General features: G+C 45.5%; 1 protein-coding gene and 1 pseudogene across 4 annotated transcripts in view; both read left to right on the top strand.

Annotated features, from left to right (window-relative positions):
- LOC104662663 (putative uncharacterized protein CXorf42) overlaps positions 1–24,904 on the top strand; it is a 111,231-nt gene that overhangs the window by 40,864 nt on the left and 45,463 nt on the right. The gene's annotated exons all lie outside the window — the stretch shown is intronic.
- Positions 2,321–3,356, top strand: LOC104662573 (annotated as a pseudogene).

Raw genomic sequence — 24,904 nt, 5'->3', positions numbered from 1 at the left:
ACTGGCAGCATTTTGGAATGCTTCTGGTCACCGTGAATTTTGGTCACTGACCTCTGACTTCTGAAATAAGCCATCCAACACTGAACCTTCCACCCAGCTTTTCAAAGAGGGTGAGTGTTCCCTTATTTTTAAAGCAACCATTGGTGAAATAAAGGTGACACATAAATTAGATTCACTGTATAGGCTTTGGTAAAAGTCGTGATTTGTTTCCAAAGCTTCAGATAGAAATGAATCCCAGTGTGACACATGGATATCTTTTCAGTTTAAAAGCAAAGTTTCAGAGATGAAAACTTCGGCTTCTGTGCTCTCACCCACCCCTCTGAGGAATATGAAATAGCTAGGGGCCCATGGATAAAACAGAAAAGCAGTGGAGAATAGCTTGAAAGCACCAGGAGGCTGGACAGATGGCTGTAAAGATATTCTGCTTATTTTATGGGGTAAGCCGTGCTTTGAGCATTTTCCAAAGGGGAAAGAAAGGTGAGCAACTTTATTTATCACAAAACAGTTGATTTTTTACTTACTTTACTTACAAATGACTATGGTTTGAATATTTGTCCCCTCCAAAACTCACGTTGAAATTTAATCCCCAGTGTGGCAGTATCAAGAGGTGGAGTCTTGGGGCTTTTAAGAGGTGATAGGTCATAAAGGCTCTGCCCTCATGAATGGACTAATCCATCCATGGATTAATGGGTCAATAGATTAATGAGTTATCATGGCAGTGGTACTAGTGGCTTCATAAGAAGAGGAAGAGAGACCCAAGCTAGGATACTCAGCCCCCTCACCCTGTGATGCTCTGTGCTGTCTAGGAAGTTTGCAGAGAATCCCCACCAGCTAGAGGGTCCTCACCAGATGCAGTCCCTTGACCTTGGGCTTTTCAGCCTCCATAACCATATGAAATAAATTCCTTTTCTTTATAAATTACACAGTTTTAGATATCTATTATAAGCAACAGAAAACAGACTAAGACAAGAATGTTTGATGAAAAGCTATGCCTTTTAAATTTTGACTGGCATTAAGTTATATAGATAGAACATAGTAACCTAGCTCAACAGACCACACACGATTTAAATTTATTACTTTTCTGCTCCATAGATTAAGTTAGATAAAAAGAAATATTAATTTAGCTACTGAAGTTTTGCATCTAAAACCTTCTTTGTGAAATTCTGGCTAATCTCTTTTAAAGAGTAATAGAAAATCATGGGCTTTATTTTGAAGAGCCAGTTTTCTTCAGCATTGTGGTAATAATAATAACTAATATTATTTAGGATTTGCTACATGCTAGGTATTAACCAACTATTTTACATGTATTATTGAATCCTTTTAACACCTCTAGGCTATCAGTATGATTATTCCCACTTAAAGATGAAGAAACTGGAGCACAGAAAGGTTGTGACTTGTGTAAAGACACACAGTAAGTTCCAGAGCTACAGTTCAAACCCAGTCTACATCACTGCATGCCTACAAAATTCACACTGATCAGTAGGGAGAAATCACTTCAGCAAAAGATGTCTAAACAGGAATGGTTAGTGCAGCATCTTTTATAAGGGTTTAACATTTGAAAAAGCTTATCTGTCTATCTATCAATAAGGGACTGGTTAAACTGATGAAGTTAATCTATTCAGTGGGCTAGTTTTGCATCAGTTAGGAGTTATATTACAGAGATGTACAGACAGTGTGATCCAATTTTAGTAAACATATTTACCAGTATTCATATACATTAAAAAGTCTGGAAAATTATACAGCAAAAATACTAACAATGATCATTGTGAAGTGGTAGGATTCTAGGTAATTTAAAATTTGTCCCAATTTTTCCTACAATAATCATGTAATAAAGAATAGAATAAAATCTTTAAAACTCACACTACTGTTCTTTCACTGAGAAACACTGCTTCTCTTTTGAGTTGCAGACTGGAAATCAGCCTTGACTGCACTCAAGTGCTCTGTGACCTTGGACAAGTCACTTACCCTCTCTGGGTCTCCTGTTTCACATATATAATAAGAACGTGATTTAATTTTGCAGGTTCCTTTGTGTTCTAACATTCTTTGACTTAATGGAGCTGATTCTTAGCAAAGTTCTTTTTAAAAAAGAACAAATAGTGTGTGGAGGTTTAAATGTTGATAAATGGTTTCTTCACACTTTATCTGTTTTCTTCAGCATGTGAAGTTATTATTTCCATTATTCCCTTCCCATGAGTCCTTTAAGAAGGGAAAGCTGGCTTTTTGCTCTCGCTGGGGATGGCGGAGGGAGGTACCCTGCTGAGGGGAAGGGGGATGCCTGAGACCTGGACTTCCTTGGGAGTCTGCTGTGGAGTCGAAGGAAAACCAAGATTTCATTTTCAAGATGGAAAGTCCGTCAAACTCAGCTGTGGTTTTACCTAGCACTCCTCAGACCTCTGCAAATCCATCATGTCCCTATACAAATAGTTTGCGAAAACAACCTATGAGTGCAACACTTAGAGAAAGACTAAGGAAAGCAAGATCTTCATTTAATTCCTGTTATAATGTGGTGAAACTTCTTAAAGTAGAGAATGAAGAAAACGATCAGACTTTTCAGAGAAACCAGCATCTTCCACAGAGGAAAACTGTTTGGAATTTCAAGAAAGTTTTAAACACATAGACAGTGAATTTGAAGAAAAGACAAATTTGAAAAATACTTTAAAGAATTTCAGTGTCTGTGAATCTCAGTCACTTGACTCTGGGTCATGCAGTGCTCTCCAAAATGAGTTTGTGAATGAGAATCTTTCTAAACAAAGATTAAATGATGAAAAAGGCAAATTGGTGAAGTAGGTTCAGGAGAAAGAAGACCTTCTTCAGAGGCTAAAACTATTCAAACTGTATGATAAAGAATGATCTATCGGCCGGGCGTGGTGGCTCAAGCCTGTAATCCCAGCACTTTGGGAGGCCGAGACGGGTGGATCGCGAGGTCAGGAGATCGAGACCAACCTAGCTAACACGGCGAAACCCCGTCTCTACTAAAAAATACAAAAAACTAGCCGGGCGAGTTGGCGGGCGCCTGTAGTCCCAGCTACTTGGGAGGCTGAGGCAGGAGAATGGTGTAAACCCGGGAGGCGGAGCTTGCAGTGAGCTGAGATCCGGCCACTGCACTCCAGCCTGGGCCACAGAGCGAGACTCCGTCTCAAAAAAAAAAAAAAAAAAAAAAAAAAAGAATGATCTATCTCCATTACAATTGTTAATAAAGAAATGGAGAAGCGGTAGCCAGCTGTTGCTTTGAGTTGCAGTCACCTGTGTCTAAAGAGAACAAGGAACCAAGGCTTACTCAATTTATAGACTACTATGGGTTAGAAGATAAATTGCTACACTATAACAGAAGTGAAGAATAATTTATAGATGTTTAATTCCTGATTTTTGCTCCAGAATATCTTTGAGAATGATAACTTAATTAAAAGATACTCGTTTTAAAGGGAAGATAGAAACCATTAGGGCTCAGAGGAAGGTATCCCAGTGAACATCAATTAAGGGCACTCTAATATTCTAATATATAAATTATAAACTAAGTTCTAAAAGGAAAATTAGTATTTTGGATAGATTTGACAAAGAAAATTTGACATTTAAATCATGTTTAAAAAGTCATTTGGGCAGTTCTGGAAACTAGTTTTAATACAATTGTTTTATTGTGGCCAAAAGTTTTATTTTAAATGTTAAAAAAAAAATTGTCCAATCTAGTGAATGTCTAAACCTAAAGTTTAAAAATTTCTGCCTCTCTCCTAAGTTTATGCACCTTGTTTACATCCATCTACCACATATTTCCATCTGATAATCTAGCAGGTAATTAAACCCATATGTCCAAAACTAAAAAAAAAAAAAAAAAAGGAACGTTAATGTTAATGCATTTCACCAGAAATGTGTCACATCACTCTGGGAAAATAAGTGCCTTTTCCCAGAAAGACACTTTGTGACCAATACATTAACAGAGTGTGTTTGTTTGTTTTTGCCATATGTTGAAACAACATACGTCACAACCCAAGCAAAATAAGAAACAAAAGCAAACTATTCAAACACAATCCCCATTAGCCATCCTTACTCCAGATTCTTGGCTTTGTTCCTAGGATCGCCTTTTACCTATATATCTGATTAATGATAATAATAATGATAAATACTAGCCTTTGTTTTACAGATATCCAGAGGGCCATTTAAAATATTCGAGGCATAGTGAATGATGCTGAGCAGAGGAGGGCAACGAGAAAGAGTAGATTTTTTTTTAGAAAGTGGGTGGCTGGCTCGGTTGGCTCACTACCTGTCTAGGAATTAACCCAGGCATGGAGGCTGTACTTACAGGAGCGTGTGTCCTTGCATGGCCTTTGCCAAGAGGCTCTCAGGCGCCTTCTGCTGTCGAGTTGGCCCTCACGCCGCCTCTGCCTGAGGGTTCTGGCTTTGCACCCAACTCTCCTGACCAGCGCCTTCCAAATTCACTTTTCACAAATGGCTGTTTCTCACCATTTGTGGAATGATGTGATTCTAGGAGGTAATGTGAAGTCTGAGGGGTGATGTGGGGTAAAGTGGAGCTTGGAGAGGGGGACTGGCGTGGGGCATGTGTAGAGCCTGAGAGGTAATATACAGATTAGGGAATTGTGAAGGGGAGTCTGTGGGATAGGGGTGGAATGATGTGCAGTTTGCTGGGGTGAGGGGTGGGTGGGAATGTGCAGCCTGTGAGTTGCTGTGTCCCCAAGACCTACTCTCCACTATATGAGCATAGTCCCGGCACGACCCAAACCTTGGTGTCTCCTGCACCCCAGGAGGCCTTAGCTCCAGTCAGGGGAATGGCAGAAAGCTTTCGTGCAGTTTCCTAGTCATGTTTTTAACTTGCCTCCTTTCGATAAACTGAAAAAATCTGCCCTCAGCGAAGAAATGCTGTATTTTCTGTTATCCTTATCAACCAGAATAGTCTTTCAGCAATATATATTTATTATGAAATCAGAAGCTATTTTTCAACAAATGTGAATATCGAATATGTACTCCGCCCGCCAAAACACACACCGGAGAAAGATCTCCCTAGAATCAATGGTCTGGAATCTTTTCACCTGTCTCACACTCCATGCCCTCTTCCATTTTTCACCCCCTAGCAGCCTCTTAGATTATGTATTCACCTTGGAACTATGATTCTGGGATCTTGCCCATTTATGTCTGCTTGCTAGCTGTGTGGCAAGTAAATCACCAAACTACTCTGAACTAAAAACATCAACCTCATAGAGTCTATTCATTTATTCACTCACTCAACGCATGTTTACTGAGTACCTACTCCTGTTGAACCCTAGGCTGGGTGCTGGTAATAACGTCAGTGAACAAGGCAGGTGCTTTCCTTACTCTCATGAAATTGGTCACCCAACGGGGGAGCCAGACAATATACCAATAAATACAAAACTGGTGGTATGTATGTCAATGTAAAGAACATGGTAAAACTAGAAAGAATACAAAGACTTCTAATTTAGGATGTAGGTCATGGGAGGCCACTCCAAGGAAGGGACATGAAAGCTGAACCTGAAGGATAAATAAGAATGAGCCAGGTGAAAGATGATGGGCAGTGATTCCAAGCTGGGATATTTTCATATATTGCAAAAGAGGCCATGTGACTAGATGGTGAGGAGTGAGGAGAAGAGAGGCTCCAGTAGTTTGAAGAGTTAAGCAGGAGATAGATTAGGCAAAGCTTTGAAGGCCATGCTAAGAATTTTAAATCAAGTCCTAGGGTACAGTGGAAAGCCACTGTATTATTTTTTATCACTAACATGATCTGATGTAGGTTTAGGGAAGACTAATTTGGCTAATATGAAGATAACAGATGGGAGGGAATCAGGCATGAGTGCAGGAGCCTAGTAAGGAGCTATTGCAGGTGTTTAGGGAAAAGCTGATGATAGCAGTTTGGTTATGAGTGGCAACAGTGGAAGTGGTAAGTAACCAGATTCAGAGCATATTTTGAAGGAAGGGCATACAGGATATGCTGACATATTATATGTGGGGCTGAGAAAGAAGAAGGTATCAAGAATGGCATCTTAGTCTGTTTGGGCTGCTACAACAAAATATCATAGACTGGCTGGCTTAAACAACACAAATTTATTTTCTTAAGTTCTAGAGGCTGGAAGTCTAAGGTCAGGATGCCAGTGTGCTCAGGTTCTGGTGAGAGTCGTCTTCCTTGCTTGCAGTTGGCTGCCTTCTCTATGTGTACTCACTGGCCTTTCCTTTCACATTCCAGTGGAAAGAAAGAGTGGGGAGGGAGAGAAGGAAGGGGAGAGAGAGAGAAAATCTCCACCTCCCAGATTCAAGTGATTCTCCTACCTCAGCCTGCTGAGTAGCTGAGATTACAGGGATGTGCCAACATGCCCAGCTAATTTTTGTATTTTTAGTAGAGACAGGGTTTCACCATGTTGGTTGGCCAGGCTGGCCTCAAACTCCTGACCTCAGGTGATCCACCCGCCTCAGCCTCCCAAAGTGCTGGGATTACAGGCATGAGCCACCATGCCTGGTCAATCTTCCTCTTCTTATAAGGTTATCAGGCAACCAATTCTATTGGATTAGGACCCTACCCTGTGACCTCTTTTAACCTTAATTATTGCCTAAAAGCTGAATCTATAAATGCAGTCACATTGAGGGTTACAACTTCAACATAGGAATTTGAGGCAGGGCACAATTAAGTCCATTGCAGATGGCAACTAGGTCTCTGGCTGTGAGAGTGAGGATTCAGGGAGGAGCAGTTTTAAGAAATTGCTCTGTATTAGTTTGTTCTTGCACTGCTATAAAGAAATACCTGAGACTGGGTAATTTATAAAGAAAAGAGGTTTAATTGACTCAGCTACACAGGCTGTAGAGGAAGCATGACTTGGAGGTTTCAGGAAACTTACAATTATGGTAGAAGGGGAAGCAGGTACATCTTCACACAGCCAGAGCAGGAGGAAGACAGGAGAGGTGCTACACATTTTTTTTTTTTTTTTTTTTTTTTTTTTTTTTTTTTTTTTTTTGAGACGGAATCTCACTCTGTCACCCAGGCTGGAGTGCAGTGGCACCATCTTGGCTCACTGCAACCTCCGCCTCCCAGGTTCAAGCAATTCTCCTGCCTCAGCCTCCTGAGTAGCTGGGATTACAGGCACACACCACCATGCCCAGCTAATTTTTGTATTTTTAGTAGAGACAGGGTTTCACCATGTTGGTCAGGCTGTTCTCGAACTCCTGACCTCGTGATCTGCCTGCTTTGGCCTCCCAAAGTGCTGGGATTACAGGCATGAGCCACCATGCCCAGCCAATGCTACACTTTTAAACAGCCAGATCTCATGATTACTCACTATCATTAGAACAAAACCAAAGGGGAAATCTGCCCCTATGATCTAATCACCTCCCACCAGGCCCCATCTCCAACACTGGGGACTACAATTTGATATGCATTTACAGTATCAATTGCTGCATACCAAGTTCTGTTTTGGGCCTTTGTAATAGTCACAATGTCAGGTACTACTGGTGCCAAATGTGGTATTATGCACTGAGCTGCCTACAATCAATGGTAAGTCTCCAAGAAACCAAGGTCTTGTGCACAGGCCAGATGGGGTTATTGAATGGAGAAATAGTCCCATGAAACACTTTGGCTTCCTTAAGCTCAGCAATGATGGCAATTTTTTTTTTTTTTTTTTTTTTTGTCCCCTAGGCAGCTGATATTGTTTTTTGGGAAACAACAGTATTAGGTGTTGGTCATCAGGTGGTCCATGGTCTTCTATATTTCCCACTAAGATGGCCATAACAATTGCAATTCCTGTCAGGGCTTGGGGGCAAAGGCAAGTGGGGGTACACATGGAAAACACATCAGTACCAATATTTCATTCAGTAGTGGGGCCATGACAATGGAGGTTAGTAGGAGCCCAAAATCAGAGAATACGATCTGTTTTCTCCTCATCTTGATGCAAGGGTTTGTGGGGATCACAGTCACCTGTGTACTGGTATCTAAAAGGGCTAAGAAGTGCAATTGCTCTCCACTTTTCAATTGAACTCTAACCTTGGCATAGGGCCTCTGGGTCGCCTGGGTACAGAAGGATCTTGTTTATAACCCCTAATCTTTGGATCTTTGTTTGTAACCCCTAATCTTATTTATATTTGAAAGCTGAGTGTCAGAGCAAAAGTTGCTCAGGATCTCTGATTTGTCTCCAAATCCACCAGGAGAGGTGGAACGCCATCACTGTGCAGACTCTAGCAGGACCACTTATCAAATTCCCATGGCCTGGTACTTGCCCTTGAGTTTCTTAGTGGGGAGTCCATCAATCTGCTTTCGTGGTTCCATTATTGAGTAATCAGACTCAGATATCTCTTTGGGAAGGCCCTTGCCCAGATAGTCCAGAAGAGGGCACTCAAGTACTATTTTTATGCTCCTTTTTTGGAGGGGAGGGGTCAAATTTTGCTATTTTATCAGAAGCCACTTTTTCTGTTCCTGAGAATTTCTCAGTTAAGATCTGGATCACGTAGCAGATTGATGGACTTGACCTCAGGAGGTGGCTTAATTGGGCTTGACAACAAGCAGGAGCAGCACGAACAAACCTATAAATCTAAGTCTGGTTAATCTTCTCATCTACTGTTCCCACTCCCTCATACTAGACCCAAGAAACCACCAGGAGGGCTGCAGGACCTCCATAGCCTCTGCGAAAGTGGTTGAGACATGTATTTCAGTAACTAGGTACTCATGATGTATGGACCAAATCTGTCAGAGACCAAATAGTACCCAGCTGAGAAATGAGATGGTCGTTGGTATACATACAGTCTCATCTCCCCACCTTGCTCCTCCTCCTCAGAGAAAGTGGCCACTATCAAGGCACTATGGAGGAGGGGGTCTGTAGTGATGTACCCCTCAAGGAGCCACTTTCCTTTATGAAGTTTATTTAACAAGATTATCTTTTTCATAATGGAAGCAAACTAGCCAAGTCTCTATGGTTTCTTCCTCTAAGCAAGTCTTCCTTCTGGCTTGGCTGCTGGGCACTGACCCTATCTAGTGAGATCACTGGACAAAGTGATTCTAAAGAGCCCTACATTATTTTTATTAGAAGCATGAGTCTCAGTAACATGCTGCATGGCATGTTGTCCATCAGCCCCAGGGAACTGCTTAGATCTAGGAATAGTTTTGGGGTACAAGTCAGTTTGCAGGGTCTCCAATGACTTCTGGACCCATCATCAGAGAACAGTGTCCAGGGAATTGTTTCTGTGGCTTCTTAGAGCCCCTCTGCTGGATCTCTAATTTGATCCACTAGTTTATCTCAGCCGAGGTGATGGGGATAAACAGGAGGACCGAAGGTTACCTTGGAACCAAAAGCTTTTATGAACCATTTTCTATCATCCTCCAAGTATACCCTGTGACTTACAATAGCAATTCCTGAGACCCATTGGCATGGCTGGTAAAGTGCCACGTGAGGTCTGCTAGTACTTCCAGGACTCACTGGCAGAGTGCCCGGTTAGACCCTCTGACTCTGGCAAATGATCCATTAGCATCCTCCAGGAGTGCCCTGCAAGGTCTGCTTACACCCATCATTGGCGAATTGCCCCACGAAATTTTCAGGCTCTTTGCTCTTCAAAAACGGCATTATTCATAATCAACTACCCAGCTTGCCATTCCAATTTTTCAAGAGCTCCGCTGAACTAGAGAGAGCTGAGCTGCTGGGTGTCAGAGTAGTTGATTAAGATAAGTCAAAATAAAAGTTACAGTCAGGCTTTAATCACTTCCTTTGATAGTATAAGGAAGGGACTGAACCAGAAAAAGTACCAACTCCTCCATTATTCCATTTTACCACATGGAGTGGCTCCAACAGGGGTCTGATGGATTAGCACAGATGCAGGGCATCATCATCTCACTGTTAAGGGAGCCCTGAACAAAAGGCTTCTGCCATTTTATGAACCCAGGGGCAGGAGGAGGTGACGGGGAAGGGCTAGGAGTAGAAAAGTACTGAGTACTGAGTCAGCATGGAGAAAAAAATATTTTTAGGCACCCCCCAACTCCCACCATGGCAAAAAGAGGTATTAGCCCAGGTGCTTGAGAAAGGCTTCTGCCAAAGGCTCCTGAGAAGGTGGACTCCAAATGGAGGCATCTGGTCTAGGAATGCAGACATGTGTGAGAGCATGATCAATTAGGGATGTCTGAGTTCTTGACTGCAACTCCATTCACAGCCTGCAATGCACTGGCTGTGCATCAAGTCTGATGTGGGGAGGGCACATCCCCCCATGACCCCTGCCAGGTAAAGCTTTCGTAATTGCCTATAGCGAGGCCTGAAAGATCACCCATAGGTTTTTGGCCAAGAGTTGAATTCACTCTCTCCAGTGGTCCTAGCACTTCCTATGAGAGGTCTTGCTGTCATTGTCTCTATAAAGCATGAAACAAAGGAAGTCAGAGCTCCACCCCTTTGGAATGCAGCTACTGTGGGGCTGGGTATTTCTAGTTTCCATTACAGAAATACTGAATCCACCCTTGCCCTCACCACACCCACACAGGGCACTCAGGAGAAGGGGAGGCAGGGCTGTGGTTTCTGGCCTGCTGTGGCACTAGAAGGTTCATAGCAGTGAGTCTGATGGGCTTTCTGGGTGTCGGACCAGACAGAAGAACCAAAGCCAGTCACCATCATCAGTAGTATTCTAGCTCTGGAGCTTACGTGTTCACCAGTGACAGTGTCTGCCCAAATCTTCCTTCTGGCTCAGCTGCTGGGCATTGACCCTACCTAGTGAAAGCTTAGGACACACCTATCCCTGGAATACTGGGCAAATTCTCCCAGCTCAGGAGAGTGGTGGGCTTTTTTTGGTTCCTCTGCTTTTTCAATTCTATCTGTTATGGTTAGTGTCAGGCCTCTGAGCCCAAGCTAAGCCAACGTGTCCCCTGTGATCTGTACGTATATATATGTCCAGATGGCCTGAAGAAAGTGAAGAATCACAAAAGAAGTGAAAATGGCCAGTTCCTGCCTTAACTGATGACATTCCACCATTGTGATTTGTTCCTGCCCCACCTGAACTGAGTGATTAACCTTGTGAAATTCTTTCTCCTGGCCCAAAACCTCCTCCACTGAGCACCTTGTGACTCCTGCCCCTGTCCGTAAGAGAAAAGCCCCCTTGGATTGTAATTTTCCACTACCTACCCAAATCCTATAAAACAGTCCCACCCCTGTCTCCCTTCGCTGACTCTCTTTTTGGACTCAGCCTGCCTGCACCCAGGTGAAATAAACAACAAAGCCTGTTTAATGGTCTCTTCACACGGACGCGTGTGACATTTGGTGCTGAAGACCCGAGTCAGAGGGACTCCTTCGGGAGACCAGTCCCTTGTCCTCACCCTCACTCTGTGAAGAGATCCACCTATCACCTCAGGTCCTCAGACCAACCAGCATAAGGAACATCTCACCAATTTCAAATTGGGTAAGCGGTCTTTTCACTCTCTTCTCCAGCCTCTCTCACTACCCTTCAATCTCCCTGTCCTTCCAATTCCAGTTCTTTTTCCTCTCTAGTAGAGACAAAGGAGACACATTTTATCCGTGGACCCAAAACTCTGGCGCTGGTCACGGACTCCGGAAGACAGTCTTCCCTTGGTGTTTAATCACTGCAGGGGCACCTGCCTGATTATTCACCCACATTCCATTGGTATCTGATCACTGCAGGGACGCCTGCCTTGGTCATTCACCCACATTCCCTTGGTGGCAAGTCAGTTGTGGGGACACCTGCTTTGGCTGCTTACTCACATTGCAGCCCAGGGCTGCTCCCCACCCCCTTCTCCGTATCTCTACCCTTCTCTTTAAAGTTGCCTCCTTCACTGTGGGCAACCTTCCACCCTCCATTCCTCCTTCTTCTCCCTTAGCCTGCGTTCTCAAGAACTTAAAACCTCTTCAACTCTTGCCTGACCTAAAATCTAAGTGTCTTATTTTCTTCTGCAACACCGTTTGGCCCCAATACAAACTCAACCATGGTTCTAAATGGCCAGAAAACGGCACTTTTGATTTCTCCATCCTACACAATTTAGATAAGTTTTGTCAAAAAATGGGCAAATAGTCTGAGGTGGCTTATGTCTAGGCATTTTTCATACTTCGTTCCCTCCCTAGTCTCTGTTCCCAATGCGACTTGTCCCAAATCCTCCTTCTTTCCCTACTGCCTGTCCCTTCAGTCCCAACCCCAAGCGTCGCTAAGTCTTGTGAATCTTCCTTTTCTATTGACCCATCTGACCTCTCACCTCCTCCCCAGACTGCTCCTCCTCAGGTCGCTCCCCTCCAGGCTGAATCAGGCTCCAACTCTTCTTCAGCCTCTGCTCCCCCACCCTATAACCCTTCTATTACCTCCCCTCCTCACACCTGGTCTGGTTTACAGTTTCATTCTGTGACTACCTCTCCCACCTGCCCAACAGTTTCCTCTTAGAGAGGTGGCTGGAGCTGAAAGCATGGTCAGGTTACATGTGCCTTTTTCTCTCTCAGACCTTTCCCAAATCAGCCAGCATTTAGGCTCTTTCTCATCAGACCCCACTAAATATATACAGGAATTCAATACCTAACTCTGTCCTACAATTTAACCTGGAGTGACTTAAATGTCATCCTAACTTCTACCCTCTCCCCAGATGAACAGGAAAGAGTTTTCTGTAGCCCAATCTCACGCTGACAACCGCTGGCTCCATGAGCCAGACCTCCAGGAAGGCATTAGAGCAGTTCCCCGAGAGGATCCCCAATGGAACGATCAGGCAGATTCCCCAGGTATAGCTAGGTGAGATTACACGGTTTCCTGCCTAGTTGAAGGGCTTTAAAAGGCAGCTTACAAAGCTGTTAATTATGACAAACTTAAAGAAACTACCTAAGGTAAAGATGAAAACCCAGCCCAGTTCATGGCCTGCTTAGCAGCAACCCTTAGATGCTTTACCACCCTAGACCCAGAGGGGCCAGAGGCCACCTTATTCTTAATATGCATTTTATCACCCAATCTGCTCCTGACATTAGGAAAAAACTCCAAAAGTTAGATTTCAGCCCTCAAACCCCACAACAGGACTTAAGTAACCTCACCTTCAAGGTGTACAATAATAGAGAAGAGGCAGCCAAGCTACAATGCATCTCTGAGTTACAGCTACTTGCCTCCACTGTAAGACAGCCCACAACCACGTCTCCAGCATACAAAAACTTCTGAACATCCAAGCCACAGCTCCCAGGGGCTCCTTCAAAACATCCCCATGGACCTTGCTTCAAATACCAAAAGCCTGGCCACTGGGCCTCAGAATGCCCGCAGCCCGGGATTCCTCCTAAGCCATGCCCTGTCTGTGCGGGTCCCCACTGGAGGTCCAACTCATATCGCCACCGCTCCTAAAGCCCCTGGAGCCCAAACTCAGCGTTCCTTGGCTGGCTCCTTCCCAGATCTCCTCAGCTTAGCAGTTGAAGACTGACACTGCCCGATCGCTTCAGAAGCCCCCTGGACTATCACAGACGCCGAGCTTTGGGTAACTCTTACAGTGGAGGGTAAGTCTGTCCCCTGTGTAATCGACATGGGGGCTACCCACTCCACATTACCTTCTTTTCAAGGGCCTGTTTCCCTTGCCCCCATAACTGTTGTGGGTATTGATGGCCAAGCTTCAAAACCCCTTAAAACTCCCCCCACTCTGGTGCCAACTTGGACAACATTCTTTTATGCACTCCTTTTTAGTTATCCCCACCTGCCCAGTTCCCTTATTAGGCTGAGACATTTTAACCAAAGTATCTGCTTCCCAGATTATTCCTGGACTACAGCCACATCTCATTGCCACCCTTCTTCCCAAACCAAAGCCTCCTTCACGTCTTCCTCTCGTATCCCCCCACCTTAACCCACAAGTATGGGACATCTCCACTCCCTCCCTGGCAGCTGATCAAATGCCCATTACTATCCCATTAAAATCTAATAACCCTTGCCCCGCTCAATGCCAGTATCCCATCCCACAACAGGCTTTAAGGGGATTAAAGCCTGTTATCACTTGCCTGTTACAGCATGGGCTTCTAAAACCTATAAACTCTCCTTACAATTCTCCCATTTTATCTGTTCAAAAACTGGACAAGTCTTACAGGTTAGTTCAGGACCTGCGCCTTATCAACCAAATTGTTTTGCCAATCCACCCTGTGGTGCCCAACCCATACACTCTTTTGTCCTCAATACCTTCCTCCACAACTCACTATTCCGTTCTTGATCTTAAAGATGCTTTTTTTCACTATTCCCCTACACCCCTCGTCCCAGCCTCTCTTTGCTTTTACCTGGACTGACCCTGACACCCATCATTCCCAGCAGCTTACCTGGGCTGTATTGCTGCAAGGCTTCAGGGACAGCCCTCATTATTTCAGCCAAGCTCTTTCTCATGATTTACTTTCTTTCCACCCCTCCACTTCTCACCTTATTCAATATATTGATGACCTTCTACTTTGTAGCACTTCCTTTGAATCTTCTCAACAAGACACCCTCCTGCTCCTTCAACATTTATTCTCCAAGGGTTATCAGGTATCCCCCTCCAAAGCTCAAATTTCTTCTCCATCTGTTACCTACCTCAATATAATTCTTCATAAAAACACACGTGCTCTCCCTGCCAATCATGTCTGCCTGATCTCTCAAACCCCAACCCCTTCTACAAAACAAGAACTCCTTTCCTTCCTGGGCATGGTTGGATACTTTTGCCTTTGGATACCTGGTTTTGCCATCCTAACGAAACCATTATATAAACTCACAAAAGAAAACCTAGCTGACCCCATAGATTCTAAATCCTTTCCCCACTCCTCTTTCCGATCCTTGAAGACAGCTTTAGAGACTGCTCCCATGCTAGCTCTCCCTGATTCATCCCAACCCTTTTCATTACACACAGCCAAAGTGCAGGGCTGTGCAGTCAGAATTCTTACACAAGGACTGGGACTGCGCCCCCTATAGCCTTTTTGTTCAAACAACTTGACCTTACTGTTTTAGGCTGGCCATCATGTCTCCGTGCAGTGGCTTGCCGCCGCCCTAATACTTTTAGAGGCCCTAAAAATCACAAACTAAACTCACTCTCTACAGTTCTCATAACTTCTAAAATCTATTTTCTTCCTCCCACCTGACACATATACTTTCTGCTCCCCAGCTCCTTCAGCTATACTAACTCTTTGTTGAGTCTCCCACAATTACCATTGTTCCTGGACCAGACTTCCATCCGGCCTCCCACATTATTCCGGATACCACACCTGACCCCCATGACTGTATCTCTCTGATCCACCTGACATTCACTCCATTTCCCCATATTACTTTCTTTCCTGTTCCTCATCTTGATAACACTTGGTTTACTGATGGCAGTTCCACCAGGCCTAATCGCCCCTCACTAGCAAAGGCAGGCTATGCTATAGTATCTTCCACATCTATAATTGAGGCTACTGCTCTGCCCCCCCTCCGCTACCTCTCAGCAAGCCGAACTCATAGCCTTGAGTCCTTACTCTTGCAAAAGCACTACGCATCAATATTTATACTGACTCTAAATATGCCTTCCATATCCTGCACCACCATGCTGTTATATGGGCAGAAAGAGGTTTCCTCACTACGCAAGGGTCCTCCATCATTAATGCCTCCTTAATAAAAACTCTTCTCAAGGCCACTTTACTTGCCAAGGAAGCTGGAGTCATTCACAGCAAGGGCCATCAAAAGGCATCAGATCCCATTGCTCAGGGCAACACTTATGCTGATAAGGTAGCTAAAGAAGCAGCTAGCATTCCAACTTCTGTCCCTCACAGCTAGTTTTTCTCCTTTTCATCGGTCACTCCCACCTGCTCCCCTACTGAAACTTCCACCTATCAATCTCTTCCCACACAAGGCAAATGGTTCTTAGACCAGGGAAAATATCTCCTTCCAGCCTCACAGGCCCATTCTATTCTGTTGTCATTTCATAACCTCTTCCATGTAGGTTACAAGCCGCTAGCCCACCTCTTAGAACCTCTCATTTCCTTTCCATCGTGGAAATCTATCCTGAAGAAAATCACTTCTCAGTGTTCCATCTGCTATTCTACTACTCAGGGATTGTTCAGGCCTCCTCCCTTCCCTACACATCAAGCTCGGGGATTCACCCCTGCCCAGGACTGACAAATTGATTTTACTCACATGCCCTGAGTCAGGAAACTAAAATTCCTCTTGGTCTGGGTAGACACTTTCACTGGATGGGTAGAGGCCTTTCCCACAGGGTCTGAAAAGGCCACCATGGTTATTTCTTCCCTTCTGTAAGATGTAATTCCTCAGTTTGGCTTTCCCACCTCTATACAGTCCAATAACGGACCAGCCTTTACTAGTCAAATCACCCAAGCAGTTTCTCAGGCGCTTGGTATTCAGTGAAACCTTCATACCCCTTACCGTCCTGAATCTTCAGGAAAGGTAGAACGGACTAATGGTCTTTTAAATACACCTCACAAAGCTCAGCCTCCAACTTAAAAAGGAGGGCTCTGTCAAGGATAGAGCCCCAACACTCACCAACCAAGCAAGTAATTATGCTGAACCCCCTTGAGCACTCTCTAATTGGATGTCCTGGGTCTTCCCAATTCTTAGTCATTTAATACCTGTTTTTCTCCTTCTCTTAATTCAGACCTTGTGTCTTCCATTTAGTTTCTCAATTCATACAAAACCGCATCCAGGCCATCACCAATCGTTCTATATGACAAATGCTCCTTTTAACAGCCCCACAATATCACCCCTTACCACAAAATCTTCCTTCAGCTTAATCTCTCCCACTCTAGGTTCCCACGCCACCTCTAATCCCGCTCAAAGCAGCCCTGAGAAACATTGCCCATTATCTCTCCACGCCACCCCACCAAACATTTTCGCTGCCCCAACACTTCAATATTATTTTATGTTATTTTTCTTATTAATATAAGGCAGGAATGTCAGGCCTCTGAGCTCAGGCTAAGCCATCATATCCCCTGTGATCTGCATGTATACGTCCAGATGGCCCGAAGCAAGTGAAGAATCACAAAAGAAGTGAAAATGGCTTGTTCTTGCCTTAACTGATGACATTCCACCATTGTGATTTGTTCCTGCCCCGCCTTAACTGAGCCATTAACCTTGTGAAATTCATTCTCCTGGCTCAGAAGCTTCCCCACCAAACACCTTGTGACCCCCGCCCCTGCCTGCAAGAGAACCACCGCCTTTGACTGTAATTTTCCACTACCTACCCAAATCCTATAAAACGGCCCCACCCCTATCTCCCTTTGCTGACTCTTTCAGACTCAGCCCACCTGCATCAGGTGAAGTAAACAGCCTTTTTGCTCACACAAAGCCTGTTTGGTGGTCTCTTCACATGGACACGCATGAAATTTAGTCCCTTAATCATCATCATTGTGGAAGATAATGTTTATTAAACACCTACAGCATGGCGGTAATTTGTTTATGCGACCACCAGAGCCGGCGCCAGAGGAAAAGGCAAGTAGGCAAGATAAAAAGGAGACTTTATTACGTAGCCAGTGTATAGAAAGAGGAGGCGAGGTTCACCGGTCTCCGGCAGCGGAGGCCGAGGAAGTCGCTCTGGCGTTCTTGGGTGAGGTTCCTAAGTCCGCGTATGAGGAGGGGCCGAGGAAGTTCGCGCGGCGCGCCTGCCGGGAGCGGCTTTTATGTCTTGGGCCTGGGAGTGTGGGGGGCGGTAGGCGGGATGCGGGCAGGTCGAGGGCCGTGCGGTGGGCGCGGCCAGGTAGGTTTCGGTTTCCTCAGTCGGACATCATGCTGCGCCTGCACAGTTGACCTGTGCCTTCCCCGGGCGCGGGAAAGTTGGTGATGAAGAACCCGGAAGTACACCATGTTAGTCACCTTTGTTCTTTGTTTCCCTCTCCCTCCATCCAGACAGTCCAACCTTTTATTGATTATGATGATTGGGGGCGTCGTTGTCTGTCTGGCTGCTTCCTGCTGTCAGGGGGCATTGTCATGAGGGTCTATGGTTGGCACCTGGACGTAGGGATGTAGGAGCATCTGGTTGAAGGCGACACGGGTGATCTCTTGAACTTTGGCTCGGAGAAATTTGATTAAAATGGGGGCAAAGCATAGGATAAGACAGAGGATTAATATAGGAATGAGGAAGGGGAGCATTTGTTGTATTACTGGTAGCACCTATATGGGTGGGCCTGGGGTTAGGGGGGTGTTGAAGTTTTTTAGTTCTGTTTTAATTCTGTTTAGGGTTTGGATGTTTGTATCAACCAGGCCTGACTCATTTATGTAATAGCAACATTCTTCTAAGAAAAGACATGTTCCTCCTTTCTCAGCTGTAAGAAGATCTAGTGCTCTCCTGTTCTGTGCTGCCACCTGAGCTACTGAAGTGATTTGACGTTGTAAAGAGGCTAGACTTTCAGCCGAAGCCTCTATGGCTTCTTGAATTTGGGCGGTTAGAGATCGAGTAGATTGTACGGAATGGGCGAGTGCCCCAGTTCCAAGCCCTGACGCCACTAAGGAGGAGGCTAGAGAAATTCCAATGACTAAGGGAAGGAAGACGGCCTGTTTTTGGAGATTATTAGGAGGAGAGTTAAATTGTAGGGTGAGTTCAGCCACTTCTGCTTTGCTATATAGAGTTAAGCTAGGTACTAGGGACACTGGGACGCAGAGGGATTGGTTGATGGATGCATGGTTAAGGACCTTGAAGAGGGTTTTATTACACCAGAAATAACCTCCAATGGGGGCTGTCTGGGTCTTATTGGGTGATTGGGTGTGCTTACACCAGGAGGAGTTTGGGGCAGAGTAGCAGAAAGAAAGGATTGGATTTTCTGGGTTTTGGTATAGTGGGACATGGAGTAAGAATGGTTTTTGGGAGGTGCCTGTAGAGTTAGTTGTAGCCTTGAAAGCAGTAGGTAAGGGGACTGCCACTAAGGGGGCTCTTTCAAGGGCTGCACAGAGGAAACACTGGGAGAGATTTGTTACTTGAGCTGCCTGTGTTAGGTTTAACCCTTGATGGACAAGCTTTAACTATGAGAAGGGGTCTTTATGGGGGGGGGGTGTAGTTGGTCTTGTAGGGCCTGTTCCTGTGATTGTATGGCTAAGGTTAAATTTTGTAAGACTTGTATATTTTTAGGGAGGGATTTTTGTTGGACAAGTGTCCTTTTTATTAAGAGGGTGACAGTCGGATATGAATCTTAAATAGGATCTCCGTAGAGTCCTCCTTTTACTCTGCCAGTGATTGGAGTGTATAAGAAGAGTAGTAATGTAAGTATAAAGTAGGACTCCATTTTGGTGTTTTTTAAGGGGGAGAGAAGGACGTTGACTTAGTCAACAGTGGAGAGATTTGTAGCCGATAGAGAAGAAGCAAAGTATAAAGAGAAAAGAATTTAGATAACAGTAATTGTTTTACCTGGTATTAGATAGGCAACAGTGGTGACGTAGCGGAGGTAGTTGCTAGGAGACGGTATTGTCTGCCGCCGTTTAGATGTAAGGACACCGGTTTGCCTTGTGTCTGGAGTATTGTTTGGTTTTAGTTAAGACTAGGCCGGAGATCAGACACTGGTTTGCCTAGTGCCTTAGGTGCCTAAAGGTCTAAAACAATTATTAGAGGAGATATAAGAAGCAGGTAATAGAATGATGACAGTAATAGAATGATGACAGAATAGTTAGGAAGGAGCCGAGGAAGAGGGGGGCAGGAATAGACTGAAGAGGAAGGTGGAATGAGAGTAAGAGACAGCTACGGATAAGGCAAGAATGAGAGGGAGTGTGGACGGTGGGTAGGCGGAAATGCCGAGGGATGGAAGGAGGGGCAGCCTCAACAATGGTAGGCGGGACCGAGGAGGAGGGCAGAACTACAGCGGAAGCGGGAGGGGAGGTGGAGTATATGGCGGGAATGGAAGGGGGGGAAGCTGATACAGGCGAGTCAGACAGGAAAGATGACTCTTTTCTGACTTTGCTAGGTCCGCGCCTTAGCCAACTTGACTTGGGCCAAGGAACATTGGCTACACAAGTCTGGTTGAGAACGCAAGTCTTAAAACTTTTGTATATAATTTATTTTAGACTACTTGCTTAAGCGCTGGCAGAAATTACTGAGGTCGATTAAAATGTTACCATCTAGGGTGCCTTCAGGCGGCCATTGAGACTGGTTGTCTAATTTATATTGTGGCCACACCACAGTGGAGAGGAACACCAGTTGCTTTCACCTGAGATCTTGTTCTAATTGTAAAGTTTTGAGATTTTTTAGAAGACACCCTAAAGGGGAGTCTCTAGGTATTTTGGATTGGGGGTTTCCCATTGCCTTCCTCTCGCCTACAGGCGGAAACGGAAACTGAACTCTACCTGGCTACAAAGCGTCCTTTGGAGCCACTAGAGACCGGTGGGAGGCTCCTGGAGCCGGAATGGAGATTACCTCCAGGCGGACATCTCCGTCCTGGACGGGTCTCACACGGAACGGAATGGAGTTCCTTTGGGCAGACATCTCTACCTTTGGGAACTCTCCTGTGGGTCACCTGGTGACCAAAAAGCCTTGGGCCTGCACAGGACTTCTGGCCAAGGAGTATGAGAGGGAGGCAAGAGGTACTCACCCCTAGGAGGCTTGGAGGTGTGGAAAGCGATGTCTAGGTCCTGGTCCGTCCAGGGCGTGGAAGGAGGAGGCTCCTCGGACCTTGGGGGGCCCTGAGGAGGGGTCTCCTCCCCGGTTCGGCACCACCTGATTTGTTTTATGCGACCACCAGAGCCGGCACCAGAGGAAAAGGCAAGTAGGCAAGATAAAAAGGAGACTTTATTACGTAGCCAATGTATAGAAAGAGGAGGCGAGGTTCACCGGTCTCCGGCGGCGGAGGCCGAGGAAGTCGCTCCGGCGTTCTCAGGCGAGATTCCTAGGTCCCTGTATGAGGAGGGGCCGAGGAAGTTCGTGCCGCGCGCCTGCCGGGAGTGGCTTTTATGTCTTCGGCCTGGGAGTGGGGGGGCGGTAGGCGGGATGCAGGCGGGTCGAGGGCTGTGTGGTGGCCAGGTAGGTTTCGGTTTCCTCGGTCGGACGTCATGCTGCGCCTGCGCAGTTGACCTGTGCCTTCCCCGGGCGCGGGAAAGTTGGTGATGAAGAACCCGGAAGTACACCATGTTAGTCACCTTTGTTCTTTGTTTCCCTCTCCCTCCGTCCAGACAGGTGGGCCTTGTTCTGAGTGTTCTACTTGAATCTTTTCATTTCATCTTCTTTTCAGCCCTATGAACTAACTACCATGAAAATTCCATTGTACAGATGAGGCTCAGAAAGCTAAAACAACCTGCCTAAAGTCACAAATCCAGTAAGTAGCAGATCTGTGATTTGAAACCCTCTGTCTGCATTGAGAGTCTCTGTTCCTCCTATTAAGCCACACTGCCTCCTATACTTCTGAAACTGCCTTTGCAAAATTATGACTAAGACAGTGAGAGAGATTTAACTTAACCAACTCCACTTTGCTTCTAACCTCCAAACTGTCCTTGTTCATTCCTGGGCGTAGGCCCAACTAACCTTGGAAAAAACTTAGTTTATAGTTTAAACAAAGATGGTAATAGCCTTTCCCAAAGCAGACTTCCTTCTTGCCTGGGGACTAGATTGCCTTTGTAGGACTAACACTGGCCACAAGATTGGACATTATAGTTTAGGAGTCATGCAGCTGGAGGCTACAAGATTCTAACCCTTCCTAAACTGCTCCTAAGATCAGTGCTTGAGATATTTTGCAAACCCTGCACTTGATGGATCAGCTGGCACCACCCAAATAGATAAACTGGCTCATCTGATCTTGTGGCCCCCACCCAGGAACTGACTCAGCGCAAGAAGACAGCTTCAACTTGCTATGATTTCATCTCTGACCAATCAGCACTCCTGGCTCACTGGCTTCCCCCCAACCACCAAGTTATCCTTAAAAACTCTGCTCCCTGAATGCTCAGGAAGACTGATTTAAGCAATAATAAAACTCCAGTCTCCTGTACAGTCGGCTCTACATGAATTACTCTTTCTCTATTGCAATTCCCCTGTCTTTATAAATCAGCTCTGCCTAGGTAGTGGGCAAGGTAAACCCCTTGGGCAGTTATACTTCTTCCTCCCACCCCAGTGCCCTTACCCCTCCATGCCATCTCAGCAGCATGATCTTTACATATGGGTCCTAGATTTGTGTAGTGTTTTCCAGGCAGCAAGCTTAGTATTTCTTCCTGGATAGAGAGGACATTTAACGAAGCACTTCCCTTTCTGTGTTGCAATTGAGACCAATTGTCTTAAGGTGGGAAACTACTCCATATACAAAGCATAGTGGTTAAAGGCAGGGCTTCTGATACTTGGAGGTGTCAGGGACTAATAAAGTTAATAAAATTGGGTCCTGACATAGGTTATCATCTTTTTTATGTCACTAATTAAGGACATTTAAAACAACACCATTTATACTACTATTAAAATAATAGTAGACTGGGCCGGGCGTGGTGGCTCAAGCCTGTAATCCCAGCACTTTGGGAGGCCGAGACGGGCGGATCACGAGGTCAGGAGATCGAGACCATCCTGGCTAACACGGTGAAACCCCGTCTCTACTAAAAAATACAAAAAACTAGCCGGGCGAGGTGGCGGGCGCCTGTAGTCCCAGCTACTCGGGAGGCTGAGGCAGGAGAATGGCGTGAACCCGGGAGGCGGAGCTTGCAGTGAGCTGAGATCTGGCCACTGCACTCCAGCCTGGGCGACAGAGCAAGACTCCGTCTCAAAAAAATAATAATAATAATAATAGTAGACTGAACATGGTGGCTCACACCTGTAATCCCAGCACTTTGGGAGGCCGAGGCAGGAGGATCACTTGAGGTCAGGAGTTCGAGACCAGCCTGGACAACATAGGAAGAACCAGTCTCTATAAATAATAAAAAAATTAGCTGGGTGTGGTGGTGTATGCCTGTGGTCCCAGCTACTTGGGAGGCTAAGGCAGGAGGAGTACTTGAGCCCAGGAGGTTGAGGCTGCAGTGAGCTGTGATTGCACCACTGCACTCCAGCCTGGGTGACAGTGTTACCAGGGGGTCCTTGCTCCCAGAGCTCCCAAGATGGTGGCGGGCCGCTTCCAAGATGGTGGCAAGCCTCGTGTTCTCTGACCTGGGGTTCTTGGCCTCACAGATTCCAAGGAATGTAATCTTGGGCCATGCAGTGAGTGTTATAGCTCTATTAGAAGCCGTGGGTTATGAAAGAGAACCGTGGAACCCAGTGACTAGTGTTCAGCTCGATTAGGACGAACCCAGGCACTTAGCCATGCAGGAACAATGGCAAGCCTTTAGCTCAATCGGGAGTGGCAATGGGTGCCTCGCTGGATCAGGAGCACAGCAGACACCCTGCTGGATCCAGAGGGATGGAAGTCAGTGGCGGGTTTGCGATGGTGGCAAACAGCAGTGGTGGACGGCAAGCAAAAGCTCAGCTCCAGCCATAACAAAACACAGACCAGAAGAGTGCAGTTGCAAGATTTAATAGAGTGAAATAGAGTGAAAACAGAGCTCCCATATAAGGGGAGGGGACCCAAAGGGGGTTGCCATTGCCGGCTCGAATGCCTGGGTTTATATCCTGATCCTTGTCCCTCCCACTGTGCTCTCAGGCAACAGATGATTGGCTATTTCTTTACCTCCTGTTGTTGCCTAATTAGCATTTTAGTGAGCTCTCCTTACTATCTGGCCATTTGTGAGCTAAGTTGCAAGCCCTGTGTTTAAAGGTGGAAGCGGTCACCTTCCCAGCTAGCTTAGGGATTCTCAGTCCACCTAGGAAATCCAGCTAGTCCTCTCTCTCAACAGAGTGAGGCTGAAATGGCCTTTGCAAAAATTATAACAGTGAGAAAATTACAGCAGTGAAAGAGATCTGATCACGCCAAAGTCCCATCTTGCCTTTGGCCTTCAAGCTGCCCCTAATTACTCCTGGGTTAGGCCAAGCTAACCTTGAGAGACATTTAGTTTATACTTTAAATGATAATAGCCTTTTCCCAAATTCAACTGCCTTTGTAAAGCTAATGAGAGACCAGCAGGCTAGGAGGACAAATTCTGCTAAGGTATACACAAACGATTGCCAGCTATTGTTCTGGAGGTCACAAGACTTCCCCAATTACTCCTCCAGATAACATTACTATTGTAGAACCTAAGACTGGCCTTTTGAGATATCTTTTCAGATTTTTTTTGCCTGTCTGACACCAATGGCTTTACCTGGACCTGCCAGCCACTCCTGTGGCCCCATCCAGAAGATATTCAGTGGGCAGAAGGACCATTCCTGCACCCTTATGATTGTACCCCCAGCCAATCAGCAGCAAGCACCCACTGCTTAGCCACCCTGACCCCCTCCCTAAAACTGCCTGTGAAAAACCCTAGCCCCCAAATGCTCAAGAAGATTGATTTGAGTAACAATTCTATCTCCCACGTGGTGTGGCCAGCCTTGTATCAATTAAATTCTTTTCTTTACTACCATGCCATGATCTTTTTTTATTTTTTTATTTTTTTTTTATTTTTTTATTTTATTTTTTTTTTTTTTTTTTTGAGACGGAGTCTCGCTCTATCGCCCAGGCTGGAGTGCAGTGGCGCGATCTCGGCTCAATGCAAACTCCGCCTCCTGGATTCACGCCATTCTCCTGCCTCAGCCTCCTGAGTAGCTTGGACTACAGGCGCCCGCCACCATGCCTGGCTAACTTTTTGTATTTTTAGTAGAGACGGAGTTTCACCGTGTTAGCCAGGATGGTCTTGATCTCCTGACCTCGTGATCCGCCTGCCTCGGCCTCCCAAAGTGCTGGGATTACAGGCGTGAGCTACCATGCCATGATCTTTATTTGTGCATCAGGCAGGAAGAACCCATCAGGTGGTTACAATCCTGTCTCAAAATATTTAATAATAGAAATAATATCTAAACCTTGTAAACAGAGATTACAATGTGGCAGATTCTGTTCTCAGTCTTTCAGTGAAATATCTGATTCAATCGTCATAAAAATCCTGTTCAGTAAGCTTATTATCCCCATTTTATAAGCAAGGAAATTGAAGAAAAAGAAACAATATGTAAATTGCTCCTGACTCTGCT

This window comes from Rhinopithecus roxellana, chromosome 7 (assembly GCF_007565055.1).
Source record: "Rhinopithecus roxellana isolate Shanxi Qingling chromosome 7, ASM756505v1, whole genome shotgun sequence".
Lineage (NCBI taxonomy): Eukaryota > Metazoa > Chordata > Mammalia > Primates > Cercopithecidae > Rhinopithecus > Rhinopithecus roxellana.
Note: the sequence above shows the minus strand (reverse complement) of the source record. Positions and strands in the feature narration are given on the sequence as shown.